This window comes from Tiliqua scincoides, chromosome 1 (genome assembly GCF_035046505.1).
Source record: "Tiliqua scincoides isolate rTilSci1 chromosome 1, rTilSci1.hap2, whole genome shotgun sequence".
In the NCBI taxonomy this organism is placed as follows: domain Eukaryota; kingdom Metazoa; phylum Chordata; class Lepidosauria; order Squamata; family Scincidae; genus Tiliqua; species Tiliqua scincoides.
In genome coordinates this window covers 90,037,816-90,055,460 of record NC_089821.1, presented here as the reverse complement: position 1 = coordinate 90,055,460, position 17,645 = coordinate 90,037,816, and the positions used below count along the sequence as shown (strand labels likewise).

Below are 17,645 nucleotides of genomic sequence, written 5' to 3'. Positions count from 1 at the left end.
ATGTCAAAGACTAGCTGTAAGCTCCCCAAAACGGAGAGTAGTTATTTAGGAGACTGCTTCATAGGTGGATCCGCAAACAATCAGCATTAAAACAATGAGAAAATGCATCTGGGACAAATGCCAGGATCAAGGACATTCTTGGATGATCTATATCTTAAAGGTTACTTTCAGATGTAATTTAATGTAACATAGGAAAAGCATCTTTCCCCTGGCTTTTTTAAAACAGAAACCAGCCTTAGACACAAGGTGAGGTGGACTGATGACTCACCATAGCAGCTGCTTTTTCACCCAAAAGGCAAAAGAAGCAGTTATAGTTTAGGCTCAAAAGTTGGAGCGAGGGAATTTTTTTTTCCAAGAAAACATGGTTGAAGATAAACTTTCCCCTCATTGTTGTGTTTCTTAAATTCTCAGGCTCCCAAGTCTGTTTTGAATTTTTTTTTTTAAAGTTGGAGAAGGTTGAAGAAAATGATATACAGGTACAATGTACACATGACTATCCATCCAGTCCAGCTTTTGTATCTGCGCATAATGCTGCATGCAACATTTCATTCACTTTCACACAAAGGAAACCCAGTACTGTCTGTATAATTCCTCCCTTTCCCTCTTGGGTTCTGTTGTTATTGTTCTGTTGTTTGTATTTAAAAATAAAGGAGAGGAAGAAATGAAGGAGACCCAGTGGTCTCGAGATTAGGGATGAGGTTTGGCCTGTACCAGTTCTACATTGACAGGAATAACTTATGCTGAAATAACCTAAGGGATGCTGTATAGAAAATGATTTTCTGCTTTGATATTATTTCAGCAAAGGAACTCATCATGTGTGATGAGTTCAGATGTATCTGTTTTGTCACATGTACAAACAGCAACAGTGGTGGGTTAGTGAAGCAAAACTGCCTTTAATTGCAGCATAACAATTGGGGGGATCAGTAGCATAGTTAGAGAGGGTTCAAAGCGCTTGGTTTTACACAGCACCTCACTGTGGGGTACAAGTGGCCCGGTGACTCCTCCATTTTGCTCTAGCTGCCTGGAATGGCTACAAAGCGGGGGGGGGGGGGCTGCTTGCGTGCAGTGGTGAGGTGCCATGAAAAACTTAGTGCTTTGCACCCCTGCTAGCTATGCTACTGGGAGGATTCCTTTCCTTCTTTTCGTTTTAGACACCAGGAGCGAGCTGAGACAAGCTCGCAGTTTCTGATTGAATAGTTTTGCTGGCATAGGTGCTGGCTGCTGACATCAAGAGGGTGCCTATCCAGTCAGAAAGTGTGTGATTCATGCTGTCTGTGGCACCCTTTCCGCTACTTCCCAGAGTAGGCTGATAAGGGTAAAGGTAGAAATTTACTGAGAGGTCCTTGGTGTGTCACTGTAAGATACAAGAAGCTGTACTAATGGGCCCTTGGTTTGATCCGTCAGGGCTCTTCTTATGTTCTTATGAAAATTCAGTCCTCATCTTGCTAGCCACACAACAGTAACCAGAGCTTTTTTCTTGTGAACCTCCTCAACACCCACCACTGAGTAGCCAAGAAATGTGATGAGTGGTCTGTTCCTCTAGCTGTACGTGCAGAGAAATAACCACATTTGTCTTTAATTATAGTGTACCCATGTCGGAAAATATCCAGAGATAGCATAATATTGTCTTGACACTTGACAGGCTGGTGAAGTGTTTCATATTTGAACAGAGTCACACAATGCACAAATATTATCTGATGCTGCTGTAAGGGTTGCCAACTCTGACTGAAGCAATTCCTGGAGATTGTTTCGCCGACATGATCTAATGTTGGAAATTCCTGGAGACCCTGTTAAAAACCCGAGGATTGCTTTCAGTAAGCACCTGAAGATTGATACTTATTCCTGAAGATCTCAGGCCAACCCTGGCTGCTGAGGATATTCATTTTTTGATTCCACCGTAAGTTGCCTCAATAGTTAATTTCACATTACATCTTCGTCAGACTTCAGCAGTTTAACTTAATGCTTTGTTGCATGTGTTGCACAGCAAGTAGCTGAAAGTCATAAATTGCCAGTGTACATTTACAGAGTGAATTTCATGTTTATCAGGACTTCTACTGCTGTACATTCAGTGGCAGAAGATTGATACCCATTAGAATTCAGAAACATTCTTTATAAATGGCAATTTATTTTCTGTAGTTATTTAAATCTATGCTGCTATAGTGTGTATGTGAGTTTATAATACCTGTAGTCAAGTTTTTTTTTCTTTTTTAAAGGGTGGCTAAGCCCATTTACATTCTATTGGAAAGAAAAACATTCCTGTGCTGAGACTTGTCTGCCAAATTTGATCTCGGAGGGGTTTTTAATGGGTAACTTGCATCTTCTCCTCCCCTCCCACTGGAACTATGTTTGTAATGGAAATTCTGACAGTAGCACCTTCTGTAGAGCAGCAAAAATTGCACCTGTATAATGACAAAGAAATGATGATAAACAGAATACATTAGGAAATAGACTCTCACAAATTTGTAGCCTTTAGATTTGGCAGGAAAAGCAGTGGAAAAAATATACCCTGTTTTAAGCTTTTAAATAAAAAGCAAGCAAGCAATTTCTCTGAAAGCTAAAGTAGCAAACAAACACATGTAAAGTATTAAAGAAATATTTTATTCTGTTTTCCATGCCTTGTTTATATGTAGAAATGATAATTTATGGAATAACATCTAGAATTTGTAAAATAATACATGTGATCATGTTCTCAGTGACTTTTGTTGGGAAAGAAAACCAAACGGATCATATGAAACCAGTTTTCCCACTGGATATATTTATCATTATCCAAGGGCTTTTACTTATTCAAAGCCAGTGCGGGTTTTGTTTGTTTAATTTAGGCAGCGATCCAGACCCTGCTGTGCTTTCCATTTCCTAGATCAGAAGTGATATTTTAGTAGAACACCATCAGGGCTTTAGAAGAAAGGAAGGGGTTCCAAAGAGTATGCACCTCTGCACTGTTAGCATCTCAATTCATTTTTGTGTACTCACTCGCCAATCCTATCCCCCACCTGCACTACTGGAATTCGTGTTCAGGTAGTACAGCACAATTTGCAGCATCGCAAAACATGACATGCTGTTGCATGCAACTGGGCTGCTGCCACTTCCGGTTATGAGTTCATATAGCTCCCCTGGTGCTGGTAAGTTGGTGTGGGGGGGGGATGGATTGTGGAGGTAGGGGGAGTAACAGGGCAGACAATTGGGATGGGGATTGGGGCCACATGGAGGCATTTTGGGATGAATGGGGTGATTATTGGTTGCAAAGATGCCACCAATATCCTATGACATTGCCTGGGCTTGCCACACCCTCCTGGACTTGCACCAGCTGAACAGCTGAGTAACCTTACCTGGAGGTAAGGAAAAAATGTTCTCTTACTTCAAGGAGGCCTCCTGGTCCTTCCCCCCACTTAGGATGCAGCATGCACTTTTGTGGCACAGCTGCATCAGTGCAAATGGCAGGGGGCATAGATTTGGGGCATCAGTCACAGATATACAAAAATACTGTGCTACATACGGTTCCATCTACACTTTGGTTTTATATTAAATTTTAAATTATATATGCAGAATGAAGTGCTTGATGACTTCTAAGACACTTTGATGCAACATATGCAGGTTTGGCACAGTTAAAAAAATGCTGAATCTATCACCCTCTGATCATGTTTCAGTTCTACTGAGAAAAAAAAAATTGTATCTCTTGGCAGCTCTGTTGTTGCAGGTGAAGCTCAGTTCTTCACAAGGTAATTTCCCAATTCTTCTTCTGCTGCTAAGAAATGAGTCTGCCTTGGATGTGCATGCAGGTGGGTGGGTGGGTGGGGGTGTTTGTGCATCCTCCAACGCACACACCCCCTACTTTTTTACAGCCTCTGCATCTTTCTTTTAAATGTGTCCTTCTGAAAGGGTCACTCTTCTATTCCCGTGTCTAAAGGTTAGAATAAACAGACTATTATTTTCAATCGCTCCAGAACCTTAAATCTTCCATTCTCACTGTTCTACAAAACAATTTTCAGAATGTGAACTGTGTGTGTGCACTTTTTATTTTTATTTTCAGCACTTTCAAGCTATTCCTAGAAACTCAGAATGATTTCTGAAACTTCCGCTAAATCCAGGAAGGTGCCCACATGGCTAATGAGCCAAGTTAGAGAGGCTGTGAAGGGCAAGAAAGCTTCCTTCCGTAAATGGAAGTCTTGCCCTAATGAGGAGAATAAAAAGGAACATAAACTGTGGCAAAAGAAATGTAAGAAGGTGATATGGGAGGCCAAGCGAGACTATGAGGAACGCATGGCCGGCAACATTAAGGGGAATAATAAAAGCTTCTTCAAATATGTTAGAAGCAGGAAACCCGCCAGAGAAGCAGTTGGCCCTCTGGATGGTGAGTGAGGGAAAGGGGAGATAAAAGGAGACTTAGAGATGGCAGAGAAATTAAATGAGTTCTTTGCATCTGTCTTTACGGCAGAAGACCTCGGGCAGATACCGCTGCCCGAACGGCCCCTCCTAACTGAGGAGTTAAGTCAGATAGAGGTGAAAAGAGAAGATGTTTCAGACCTCATTGATAAATTAAAGATCAATAAGTCACTGGGCCCTGATGGCATCCACCCTAGAGTTATTAAGGAATTGAAGAATGAAGTTGCAGATCTCTTGACTAAGATATGCAACTTGTCCCTCAAAACGGCCACGGTGCCAGAAGATTGGAGGATAGCAAATGTCACGCCTATCTTTAAAAAGGGAAAGAGGGGGGACCCGGGAAACTATAGGCCGGTCAGCCTAACATCTATACCGGGTAAGATGGTGGAATGCCTCATGAAAGATAGGATCTCAAAACACATAGACGAACAGGCCTTGCTGAGGGAGAGTCAGCATGGCTTCTGTAAGGGTAAGTCTTGCCTCACGAACCTTATAGAATTCTTTGAAAAGGTCAACAGGCATGTGGATGGGGGAGAACCCGTGGACATTATATATCTGGACTTTCAGAAGGCGTTTGACACGGTCCCTCACCAAAGGCTACTGAAAAAACTCCACAGTCAGGGAATTAGAGGACAGGTCCTCTCGTGGATTGAGAACTGGTTGGAGGCCAGGAAGCAGAGAGTGGGTGTCAATGGGCAATTTTCACAATGGAGAGAAGTGAAAAGCGGTGTGCCCCAAGGATCTGTCCTGGGACCAGTGCTTTTCAACCTCTTCATAAATGACCTGTAGACAGGGGTGAGCAGTGAGGTTGCAAAGTTTGCGGACGACACCAAACTTTTCCGAGTGGTGAAGACCAGAAGTGATTGTGAGGAGCTCCAGAAGGATCTCTCCAGACTGGCAGAATGGGCAGCAAAATGGCAGATGCGCTTCAATGTCAGTAAGTGTAAAGTCATGCACATTGGGGCAAAAAAATCAAAACTTTAGATATAGGTTGATGGGTTCTGAGCTGTCTGTGACAGATCAGGAGAGAGATCTGGGGGTGGTGGTGGACAGGTCGATGAAAGTGTCGACCCAATGTGCGGCGGCAGTGAAGAAGGCCAATTCTATGCTTGGGATCATTAGGAAGGGTATTGAGAACAAAACGGCTAATATTATAATGCCGTTGTACAAATCGATGGTAAGGCCACACCTGGAGTATTGTGTCCAGTTCTGGTGGCCGCATCTCAAAAAAGACATAGTGGAAATGGAAAAGGTGCAAAAGAGAGCGACTAAGCTGATTACAGGGCTGGGGCACCTTCCTTATGAGGAAAGGCTACGGCGTTTGGGCCTCTTCAGCCTAGAAAAGAGATGCCTGAGGGGGGACATGATTGAGACATACAAAATTATGCAGGGGATGGACAGAGTGGATAGGGAGATGCTCTTTACACTCTCACATAACACCAGAACCAGGGGACATCCACTAAAATTGAGTGTTGGGAGAGTTAGAACAGATAAAAGAAAATATTTCTTTACTCAGCGTGTGGTTGGTCTGTGGAACTCCTTGCCACAGGATGTGGTGCTGGCGTCTAGCCTGGACGCCTTTAAAAGGTGATTGGACAAGTTTCTGGAGGAAAAATCCATTGAGGGTTACAAGCCATGATGTGTATGCGCAGCCTCCTGATTTTAGAAATGGGCTATGTCAGAATGCCAGATGCAGGGGAGGGCACCAGGATGAGGTCTCTTGTTATCTGGTGTGCTCCCTGGGGCATTTGGTGGGCCGCTGTGAGATACAGGAAGCTGGACTAGATGGGCCTATGGCCTGATCCAGTGGGGCTGTTCTTATGTTCTTATGATCTGCTTCTCCTATTGTATTTTTTTTATTTGACATCCTGTATTTCAGCCTGATTTTTCAGTAGCAAGATCAAGTCAGATACTGAAATATACAGGTCATATAAATGAAACAATAAGATATTATGTATTACTTTATCTTATTCTTTAGGGCCAGATCCATCACAAGTCACCCTTAAGCAGTGGTGCAGCTAAGGCATCGGGCACATGGGGACACAAAATGTCTTTACACCTCCCATGTGACAAAAGTGGTGGTGACATCATCATGTCATCGCAATTACTTCTGGGTTATGGTGTGCTCAGAGTGGGTGCACATGGCTTGGAGTGGCAGACAGAATTTTTCACCTTTTTTCCCTTGAAAAGCAGGGGTGGAGAGCAAAAAAGCACAGGTCACCCAACAAATCTGGTAGACTTTCTGCCAGAGGGAGGTAAGAGTCCCAGGAGCCCTTGAAGCAAGCAAGCTGGGTGGGAGCTTCCCCTTGAGGTTTTGCCCCTTTGACAACAGGAAACTTACTGGTGTGCCATATCATGATTCCCCACTCCAGCTTTCAGTGTTCTTCCTCATGTTCTGCACCTCTGTTCTTCTATCAAAGAAGTGGGGTTCCCCCACCATGAAACACTTTTTGATAGCATGTACTTGCCAACCCTGGTTGCTTGCAAGAATGTTTCCCAAGAATTAAGTCACTGCTGCAACCCAGTGACCAAACCAATCACTGTGCACAGTGTATCAGCCAGCACTCAGTACAAGCCTCTGCAATTCTGAAGTTTTAGAAGAGTGTAAAAGGAACACGTGGGTGAGGCTGGGCTTCTCCGTGGAGAACAAGAAGTGGAGGATATGATACAAAAAGAAGACATTCCACCATGTTCCTGTTTTTTGTACACTGGAAAGACAAGCCCTACAAACCCCCACCTTCCTGGACATATTGTGTTTGTATTAGGTGTTATTAAAATAGTTTTGAAGCTCTGTGTCATTTGTCCATCTGTCTTTGTCTAATCTTCTCAAAAGATCCTGTGAAGGAGGCATATCTGGTGAATCTGTAAGGCTTTCCCTATCCATTTAACAGCTGCTCTTCCACCTCCTCACTGCAGGCTGTTCAATGTAAAATAGAGAGGCCATTCCATTCAGCAGCATAGCTAAGCCATGTGACTTCTGGAGCACAAAGATTTTTAACACCTCCGTGTTAACACCTACCCTAGGGTCCATGCAGCTTTGCTACATGGAGACAGCATTTTCAGAATGCAGTGGTCCACAGTTTGGAGACTGCTGATCTAGATCCTTGCTCTAGATCCTTCAGTTAGGATAAAATGATTGCTTTAGAACCAGTCACCAACATGCAAATGTCTGTTGGGGACAAACCTATAATTCCTTTGCAATTTCCATTCTTCTTTTGTGCCACTATGGTGTAGAACAGGTGTGCTCAAACCCCGGCCCAGGGGCCACTTGCAGCCCTCAAGGCCTCTCAAAGCGGCCCTCAGGGAGCCCCCAGTCTCCAATGAGTCTCTGGCCCTCTGGGGATTTGTTGGAGCCCACGCTGGCCTGACGCAACTGCTCTCAGCATGAGGGCAACTGTTTGACCTCTCAGGTGAGCTGTGGGATAAGGGCTCCCTCCACTGCTTGTTTCACGTCTGTGATGCAGTAGCGGCAACAAAGGAAAGGCCAACCTTGCTTTGTGCAAGGCCTTTTATAGGCCTTGAGCTATTGCAAGACCTTTATTCATTCATATAAGTTCATCTTTAATATATTCATTTATGTGAACTTATGTAAATGTATTCAAATTTTAAATGTAAATTAATTCTTTTTTTCCCCTGGCCCCCAACAGAGTGTCAGAGAGACAATGTGGCCCTCCTGCCAAAAACTTTGGACACCCCTGGTGTAGAAAGGAACTAGAACTAGACTTTGGAAGACAATAGCACATGGAAGAAATGTCCAGCTGTTCTTATTTACACCCTAACCTTCCCTCTGGTTTGGGAGCACAAACTATGTTACATTTTGATGCTTAAGCTTTTAAAAAAGAGATATTTCAAGATCCCATTATTGCAGTAACTACTGCTTAAAGTGCATTTTTACAGTGAGGCATTTTCAACATTTAAATGAGGATGCATGGAGCTATCCAAACCAGATATTTTATATAACCACATAGGATGAAAAAATGGGTTTAAAACTCTGGGATCAAATAGTGTGTATTCAATTGATGTTTTGCTTCATAAATCCCTACTGGAGCAAAACGAGTTAAAATGTAAAAGGATATTTTTTTACTCCAAGGTGTGGTATCAGCCCCAGCTACAGAGAAGAAATCTTTGTTTAAGAATCTGCTTATTTAAAAGCTGCAAAGTTTTTCTAAAGCCTTCTGGAGACACATGAGAGACCTCTTAAATGTGTTGCCTCCTTGCAGTTTATCTTTTAGCGGCTATCTCTGATATATTTCTATGTCAGCTTCCCCACTGAAGATGGGATCATCTTAAAAGCCATTGACATAAATTGTTGTGGGAAGATCGATTAGTTTAAAAGGTTTTTCCTTTTAACAGATCAGATAGTCATTATATTTCACCATTTGGTACATGGAATTTTCATTGAACTCTTTCAGCATTTAATCACATATTTAAACACTCATCCCCATCAATGAATTTAACCAAAATCACTGCATCATTGTGTTGTTGAATGTGTATTCTGATGGCTTAGCAACTGGATTCTGCATGTTGTACTTAATCTGAGTTTCCACAATATTCTGCCCATCGTATTGTCTTATATTCAGCTTCTCTAATGCCACATTTTGCTCCTGGAATGACTATTAGCATGGAACTAAAAGCCTCATTTACAGCAGAACACCAAAATGCAGGAAATTGTACCACCACCAGAAGATGCCTTGAACTTCTGTCTTTCACAGTGTCATGACATTCACACTGTTGAGACTCGGTTTGATGATAGCCCTGATTCTTAAAGAGAAGGCTAGAACCTTGACTTTTCCTGACTGCTCATTTGTATATCTCAAATTTATATTTCTGCCGCGATATATGAATGAATCAATTGGTTAGAATTGGGCTGTTAGAGTATGATTTTAAGATGCCAGGGTCAGAAGCAGCAAGACTCACAACCAATAGTCCCTGTACTGCTAAGGACGCTCCCAGGAGAAAGGAGTTATCAATCTGATTTCTGCTGCACTGCAGAGTTTTCAATTGGTGAATCAATAGACTTTATATAGCAGTTGCTTTAGACTTAGTTCATGAATCTGAGGAACACGACTTGAGCAGCCACATAGCCTACTTTGCCTTTATCTCACTTCCTCATCTGCCTGCTTCAAAAACCTAAGCAATAGCCCAGCCCACACTATCTAGTCTTTTGGACTTTTGTCAGTCCGTCCGTCCGTCCGCCCGCTCGTCCGCCCATCAGTCAGTCAGTCAGTCAGTCAGTCAGTCAGTCAGTCAGTCAGTCAGTCAGTCAAAACGAACCTTTACTGGCATATATTCACACACAATCACATATACAGGTCCAACCTTGTTATACACAGATTTCTTATATACGGATTTGACTCAACACAAATAGCCACTGCAAATGAAAAGGAATGTGCTAATCCCTGAAGAAGGGCAAAAATACATCCCTTTAAAATCACAGTTTTAAAAAAACCGCTTTTCTTACTGTTGTAGAGAAACAGTCATGTAAGCTATCATTCCATTCTTCAGCTGAGCCAGGCAAAGGCAGGGGGTCTTTTGCATTTCTAACTCATGACTACAACATTAGAAAAACTGTTTTTAAACCACAATTATAAAGGGATGCACTTTTTAATTTTTTTAAACTACTTTTAAACTACTTTGGTCTAGAGGGTAGAGCCTCCATTTGCCTGAAGATTAACATCCACAAGGTCGCCAGTTCGAGGCCACCGGCACCGTGCGACCTTGAAGCAGCTGACAAGCTGCAGCTGAGCTGTTCCATCTGCTCGGAGCGTGGGAGGATGGAGGCCAGAATGTGAAACCAGATCGGAGTGTAACAGCTCGAATGTGGTGGTTCTTGAAAGAGAGAACCTTCTTTCAATTTGTAAAAATCCCTGCGTGGATTTAATAAGCCTGCCTGTGTAAACCGCCTTGAATAAAGTCTTGAATAAAGACCAAGAAAGGCGGTATATAAATACTGTATATTATTATATTATTATTACTTTTATTTAACACATTTTATGGTATTAGCAGAGAGTCCCAGAATCCTGTGGATGTCGAGGCAAGACCATACTCCCATTGGGGGCAATGGAGGGGCAAGAAACCTCATCATTGGCATCCTTCAGTCTCAGAAGACTATGGTATCACGCTCTGAATGGTGGTTCTGGAACAGCGTCTAGTGTGGCTGAAAAGGCCAATTCGGGAGTGACAATTCCTTCCACACTGGGAGCAAATGTAGTCTGTCCCTGGTGTGCCTCCCTGGCTGTGGGCCTTCCTTCTTTGCCTCTTTGCCTCAGTCTGTTGGGCAAGTGTCTCTTCAAATGGGGAGAGGCCATGCTGCACAGTCTGCCTCCAAGTGGGACACTCAGAGGCCAGGGTTTCCGAACTGTTGAGGTCCATTCCTAATGCCTTCAGATCCTTCTTGCAGATATCCTTGTATCGCAGCTGTGGTCTACCTGTAGGGCGCTTTCCCTGCACGAGTTCTCCATAGAGGAGATCCTTTGGGATCTGGCCATCGCCCATTCTCATGACATGACCAAGCCAATGCAGGTGTCTCTGTTTCAACAGTGCATACATGCTAGGGATTCCAGCTCATTTCAGGACTGTGTTGTTTGGAACTTTGTCCTGCCAGGTGATACCAAGGATGCATTGGAGGCAGTGCATGTGGAAAGCATTCAGTTTCCTCTCCTGTTGCGAGCAAAGAGTCCATGACTCACTGCAGTACAGAAGTGTACTCAAGCTGCAAGTTCTGTAGACCTGGATCTTGGTATGTTCTGTCAGCTTCTTGTTGAACCAGACTCTCTTTGTGAGTCTGGAAAACGTGGTAGCTGCTTTACTGATGCGTTTGTTTAGCTCGGTATCGAGAGAAAGAGTGTCGGAGATCGTTGAGCCAAGGTACACAAAATCATGGACAACCTCCAGTTCATGCGCAGAGATTGTAATGCAGGGAGGTGAGTCCATATCCTGAACCATCACCTGTGTTTTCTTCAGGCTGATTGTCAGTCCAAAGTCTTAGCAGGCCTTGCTAGAATGATCCATGAGCTGCTGAAGATCTTTGGCAGAGTGGGTAGTGAAAGCTGCATCGTCGGCAAGGAGGAAGTCACGCAGACATTTCAGCTGGACTTTGGACTTTGCTCTCAGTCTGGAGAGGTTGAAGAGCTTTCCGTCTGATCTGGTCCGGAGATAGATGCCTTCTGTTGCAGTTCCAAAGGCATGCTTCAGCAGGACAGCGAAGAAAACCTTGAAGAAACCTAGAAGCAAGAAACCTAGAAGTGAGTCTTTACATTTATTTTTCCACTGTTTTTTAATCCACTGATTTTTATTTTTTTTTAATCTACTAGGGGTTCAGGAATGAAACCCCAGTATATAACAAGGAACGACCTATATATATCACAACAGGATATTGATTAAGAGTAAGACAAGGATCTGGGTCAACAAGATCATTGTCTTACTCTTAATCTTAGTCTTAATCAGTTCCTCACTAAGTAATTCAGGAAGGCTGTCAATTCTCCACTATTGCAGCTTCTTCTGCTGACAAAATATACCTTAATATATCACAATCCGGGTTACTGCTCATCTTTGTCAACAGTGGGTCTAGATATTTCCTATAAGGAGCTGTATAAAATGGACAATATAGAATCATCTGAGGAAGTGGCTCCACTCCACTCAACACACAAGAGGAGCACCTTTCACTGTAGGTTGTCCTGTTGTATCCACCATATAGCACTGCTGATGGAAAGACATTGCATCTAGCAAGGGTAAAAACCCTGCATTCCTGGCACATTTCAACAGATAAAGGTACTATGCTGGTTGGCCGACCTTAATAGAAATCTGCAGGTTTAACGATGAGCAAATCTTATTTGCAGCAGTCTGCAGTTCTTATAACTTTGTTTGCCTGGTACAGAGATAGCCCACTGGCTGCTGTGGATCCTGCCATTGTCTCTTACTTCACTAAGGGCCCAATCCTATCCAATTTTCTAGTGCTGGAGCAGTTGTGCCAATGGGGTGTGCACTGCATCCTATGGTGGAAGAGCAGTCACTGAGGCCTTCTCAAGGTATGGGAACATTAGTTTCCTTACTATGGGGCTGCACTGTGGCTACCCCGGAGCTGGAACGTTGGATAGGATTGGGCCCTCAGTCTTGAAGCAAACTACTCGTGATTAGATTTCCCGACTTTTTAAAATGGAATTGCAACAATGCAGGCTGAGCATTTGCTTTCAGCAGCAGAGGGTAGAGAGGTTTGATCTTTTTTCCTGTTCAACATTTTCCTGATAAAACTTGCTCTTCTTCAGGCTGCTGATTGCCTTGCAAATACCTGTAGGTGAAAAGTGTTAATCCATCCAAATGACTGAGGTTCACTCCAAACATGCAGTTATCCCATGGAAAAATGCATCCATGAGTCACATCCCTGGATGTCTCAACTCATCTGGGATTTGCAACCAAATCTACACTGCAATACAGGGTTTTCTTCATGGCTAGTTACTCCTCCCGCATCGCCAGTCATTCTCAGGCATACTTCCTGTAAGCAATCCAGGAGCACTTGCCCACTGAAAAGGAAGGGAGATTTCCCTGTGGCTTTGCCCTTCTGAAGACAGGAAATGTCCTGATTTAGACATACAGATCCAATCCAGAACACCCCAGAGATACCGAAATCCACAGATACCGAAGAACCATTTAAATGAGAAAAAAAAGTGCCAAAATCTCTTTTCCTACCTTTGCCGGGTCAAACCATTACATTCAACCCCATCTAGGGGCTGAATGTGGTATAACATGTCTATATCGATGCATTTGGGGGCAAAACCAGAAATAGGTCTTTTAGGGCTAAAAATAGCTCTAAAGCCTGGGAAACAGCACGGTTTGAGCACACAAAGGTCAAAGTGATGGCTGCCTTTTAAACCCAGACTCAAGGAGAGGAGCGATGAAGAAGGGTTCCCCAAGAGGAAAGTCAAGGAGGCCACCTCCCTTACCAAAAACATGGATATTGAAAACCATGTAGGTTTTGCAAGTTCCCAATTAAGAGGTGAAGAAGTTGGAAAGAGGTTTTTTGCCAGTGGCAAAAAACTCATGGATGTCTCATGGATAAAGGGACCCACATGGGTTTTGCTTCCAAATGTATGCTCTGTCTATGGGAAATGCCCATTTTTCACATAGGTTTTTTGAATGTTTGCTGTGGGCCTGAGTCTGAATTAAATATATATAATAAATGGAGATTAAGGGCCCAATCCAATCTGACTTTCCAACAATGCAATCCCAAGATAAGGGAACAAACCATGAAGGGCCATCCATTACTGCCCTCCCACTGAAGGATGTAGCACATGTTGGTATGGCTGCATCAGTGCTGGCAAGTAGGATATAATTAGGCCCTCAATCATAGATGTCTCATGTAACCTGCAGACTGGCCATAAAAGGAAGTGCTTAGTGCTCTGTCCTCCCTCAACCATCATGGTGTCTGATTCTGACAAGGGCGTTGATTCCGGTACTACAAACATTTAAAGAAGAAAAACAAATGAACATTCAACAACGTTATTCATTGTACTTTAAAATTACCCTGTGATAATGGCTGTGGATTGTTCACAAAACAATCTAAAACAAGTTTATTTTAATGTAAAATACATTTACATTATTGAAGAAAAAACATTTCTGAAAAGACTGTTGAAAAATAACATTATTTGATATTTTCTTATTCTTTTGGAGTTGCACATAGAATATATATGATATAACATACTGTTGACTTAGAGCCCAATCTTGTGGTCAGTGGCATGAACCCGTTCCTCTGACTACGGTTGCAAACGTGCCATAATTATAACTTTTTTCTAAAGGAACATTGAAGCAAAAAGCAATTGTTCTTTTTTCTTGCTTAAATTCATATTATATTTCCTGCAAACTCAACGATCACTTGCTAGTATGATCCTTGTAAGTGTTTAGTAGCCCAATTGTACTGGAAGCCCAATCGCACTGGTTCTACCAGAGCTACCAACTTTAAGGCTGTTGTAAAGGCCGTCTGGCAGCATGTGAAGTAGGAGTTGTGGTGGGAGAAAGGTGGGATATTAATCTTTTAAATAAATAAATAAATAAATAAATAAATAAATAAGGTAGTGATGGGGCAGGGGTGGGCAGAACAAGGTAGCAATGGAAGTAAGGGAAGGACAGATTGGGTGTGGGGAGGAAATGGGTTCGGTGGCGGCAGCAGCTGCCAAAGCCCCTTTTCCAAACCCAATCCCTTGGCATAGGTCCATGCGGACCTCAACCAGCAAATTTGCTCGCACAGGTCCATATAGACCCCTCCTTGCTGCCGCGGGTAACCCCTAGGTAACATTTGTTCCTTTACCCAGAGGAGACACCCATGGGATGCAGTGATAGCCATTTTGGCATTACTGCATCAACAGGGGGAAAATAAGTAGGATTGAGCGCTAGGCCTCTGAATGAGATAGCAACCTGCTATCTCATTCAGGTTTTTCAGACAGTGTTTTTCAAAGGGTCATTTAGACGTGAACACTGTTGTCTAGTTTGGCAGTTACATTTTTTAAAAAACAGCAGTTGTGGGCAGGGGGACAACAACTCAGGACTGTGGTGGTAAGATAGGGTGCTTATACTTTTACTCTCTCCCCCCCCCCATTTTCTCACCAAAAATTACACTGAAACTGCAATGGTCCATGAAGTTACCGTTTGCTTGAATTTGCAATATCAGGAACAATGTATGCATAATACACAATTCAAAGGAACTTAGTTCACTTTCAGAACCTTGAATGGAAGAAATTTAACATAACTGAAACAAATTAAAGCAACAGCAGCCAAAGCATGCCATTAATCCATTATTTATGATGCTGCAAAAGCAGCTAGCAGCCCTGAAAAAGTAATGTTGGGCAGCCGGCAAGAAAGGGACAGGGCTTCCAACGGTTCCTTTCTGTGATGCCTTGCAGACTTTTCAGCATCACGAGAGCCCCTCTGCACCCCTGAAGCAGATCAATATGTTGTCCAGGACAAGTCACAACCCGGTTTAGTTTTATTGACTGCATGAAACCATCTCAGTAAGTGTGAAAACAACACAGAGTCTTGTGGCACCTAAAAGACTGACAGATATATCGGGGTATAAGTTGTTATGGACCACAGTCCACTTTGACAGATCCATGCAATGCGATCCTTAGTAGGCGGTGTGTGTAAAAAAGGTTATAAACAGGGGTGTCAGATAGCAAGAAAAGCAAGAAGGTTCACCAAATGCTTCCTTTATTGCTAACACAATTTTCAGATGTCACCAGTCTACATTTCTGTGGCAGCGAAGCAGAAAAGAGATTTGAGGAAACAAGAAAAAAGAGCAAACACAGTTACACGGCTTTCTCTGTTGTTTCCAGTTGACTTAGACAAAACTAGTCATTTGTTTTTAAAAAAAAATGTTTTATGGACCTGCCTTGCCCTAAGAGTGCTGTTCTAATGATAGTGGGACAAATACACTGTGGTTTTTTTTTTCAGTAATCTCTCTTTTTTTTTTTTTTAGTGTGCTTTCCTTTTCACTGCATCTGTAATTAATCAAATTAAATAACAGTTCAACACTCAAACTTGCCAATAAGGAAGAAGAAACAAAAGGCAAGGAAAAGGATAAACTAATAATAGAACAAAATGAATTATATTGGCTTGTGCTTTAATTAGTCATTTTTCCAAAAAGAGAGATGTTTTCAGCTGCATATAAATTTTACGGAATATTAATCACCCAGACTTTGTAACAACTGCAGAGTTGCTCAACAGGAATCCATCAGTGGGTGTTGAAGCTGGCCCAGTGCATTCTGGGCATGGGCTTTGGGAGAGCAGCCAAACTCCCATTGCTGTGGAGACAAGCTCGATAAATCTGATAAGTACAAAGCTTTACTGCTTTAATTCAAGTAGCATTTGAGAAACTGGAACACGGAGTGAATTGTAGGGCATTTCTAGTAAATAATGACGTGTAACAAGTCTATATATTACAAAGAACAGGCACGATTACTAACTAAATCATGAACAAACATTGAGGGATATTAGATCAGAACTCTAATGTCCAGAGAGTGATGTCTACCACTTGAGATTAAAAAATTGTTTTTATAATGTGCTAGTAAATCCCATATTCTGTCTTGTTCAACCAGAAGAAGGTAATTGAGTTCACTCATTCAAGTGCAGCTTGCTGTGGTTCTCTGCAGATTTCTAGGAATCTGTAGGATATCAGAATGAAAGCTACACACCCTCTGTTTCACCATTCTTCTTCTCTTTCTCCTTCTTCTTCTTTAGTTTTTGTCCCGTGAGGTGGTGGGGTCCACTATTTTGGATCAGAGTCGCCATTTCTCTCGATTGTAGGCTTGGTCTGGGTGTAGGTGGGTGATTTTCATGTCACTGTGCAGTGTGTTGAGCCAGCCCTTTGGCCAGCCCTTCAGTCATTTGCCATTGACCTCCAACAGAAGACCCTTCTGAGCCAGCGTATCGCTGTCGGCGCACAGAACGTGGCTGTACCATTGAAGCCAGGTTTCTCTCAGGTTGTCAGCAATTGGAGCAACGTCGTACCGCTGCCAGATGTTGTCATTGAGGACGTGGTCAAAACAAGTGATACCACTGATCCAACGCAGCACCTTTGTCTCCATAACACCAAGATGACATTTGACTTCCTTGTCACCAGCCACCATTCAGCTCAATAGAGTGCGACCGGCCAGATGAATGTTTGGTAGATCTTTGACTTGAGATGGTCGCTGATCTTCTTGTCACAAAGGTCATCTTGCGCCACTTTGTCCAGGCTGCGTTTACGCAGTGGTCTCGTGACTCAGGCTGCCATCAGCCGTGATCATCAAGCCAAGGTATTGGAATGTTTCAGCAAGTGGCAGGTCGATACCATTTATGTGGATTGTCCCGAGCTCATTGGGGTCTGTTGTCATGTACTCCATCTTCTTGACGTTGAGGCGGAGACAAAACAATGCAAGACGGTCACCCCAAGCTTGTGCTTGCTGCTCAAGCTGGTTGTCAGACGCGAAAAGAACATCATCTGCATAGAGAAGAGTCCATGGCGCCAACTTTTGCAGATCATTGGTGATGACATCCATTACTGTGATGAACAGCAGCGGAGAGAGCGCTGAGCCTTGGTGGATGCCGACGGTAATGCGTAAGTCTTTCGATGTCCCAGTGACAGCCTGCACACAACTCTATGGGTCCTTGTATGAGAGCTTCACCCATTGAACAAGTTCTTCTTGCACTCCTTGGCTGCACAGCACGTACCAGATGATATCATGTGGCACACAATCAAACGTCTTTTCAAGGTCAAAAAATCTGTTTCACCATTCTTG

At 43.0% G+C, this 17,645-nt stretch overlaps 1 pseudogene; it reads right to left on the bottom strand.

Moving 5' to 3' along the window:
* Positions 1-16,748: 16,748 nt before the first annotated feature.
* Positions 16,749-17,405, bottom strand: LOC136635758 (uncharacterized; annotated as a pseudogene).
* Positions 17,406-17,645: the final 240 nt, after the last annotated feature.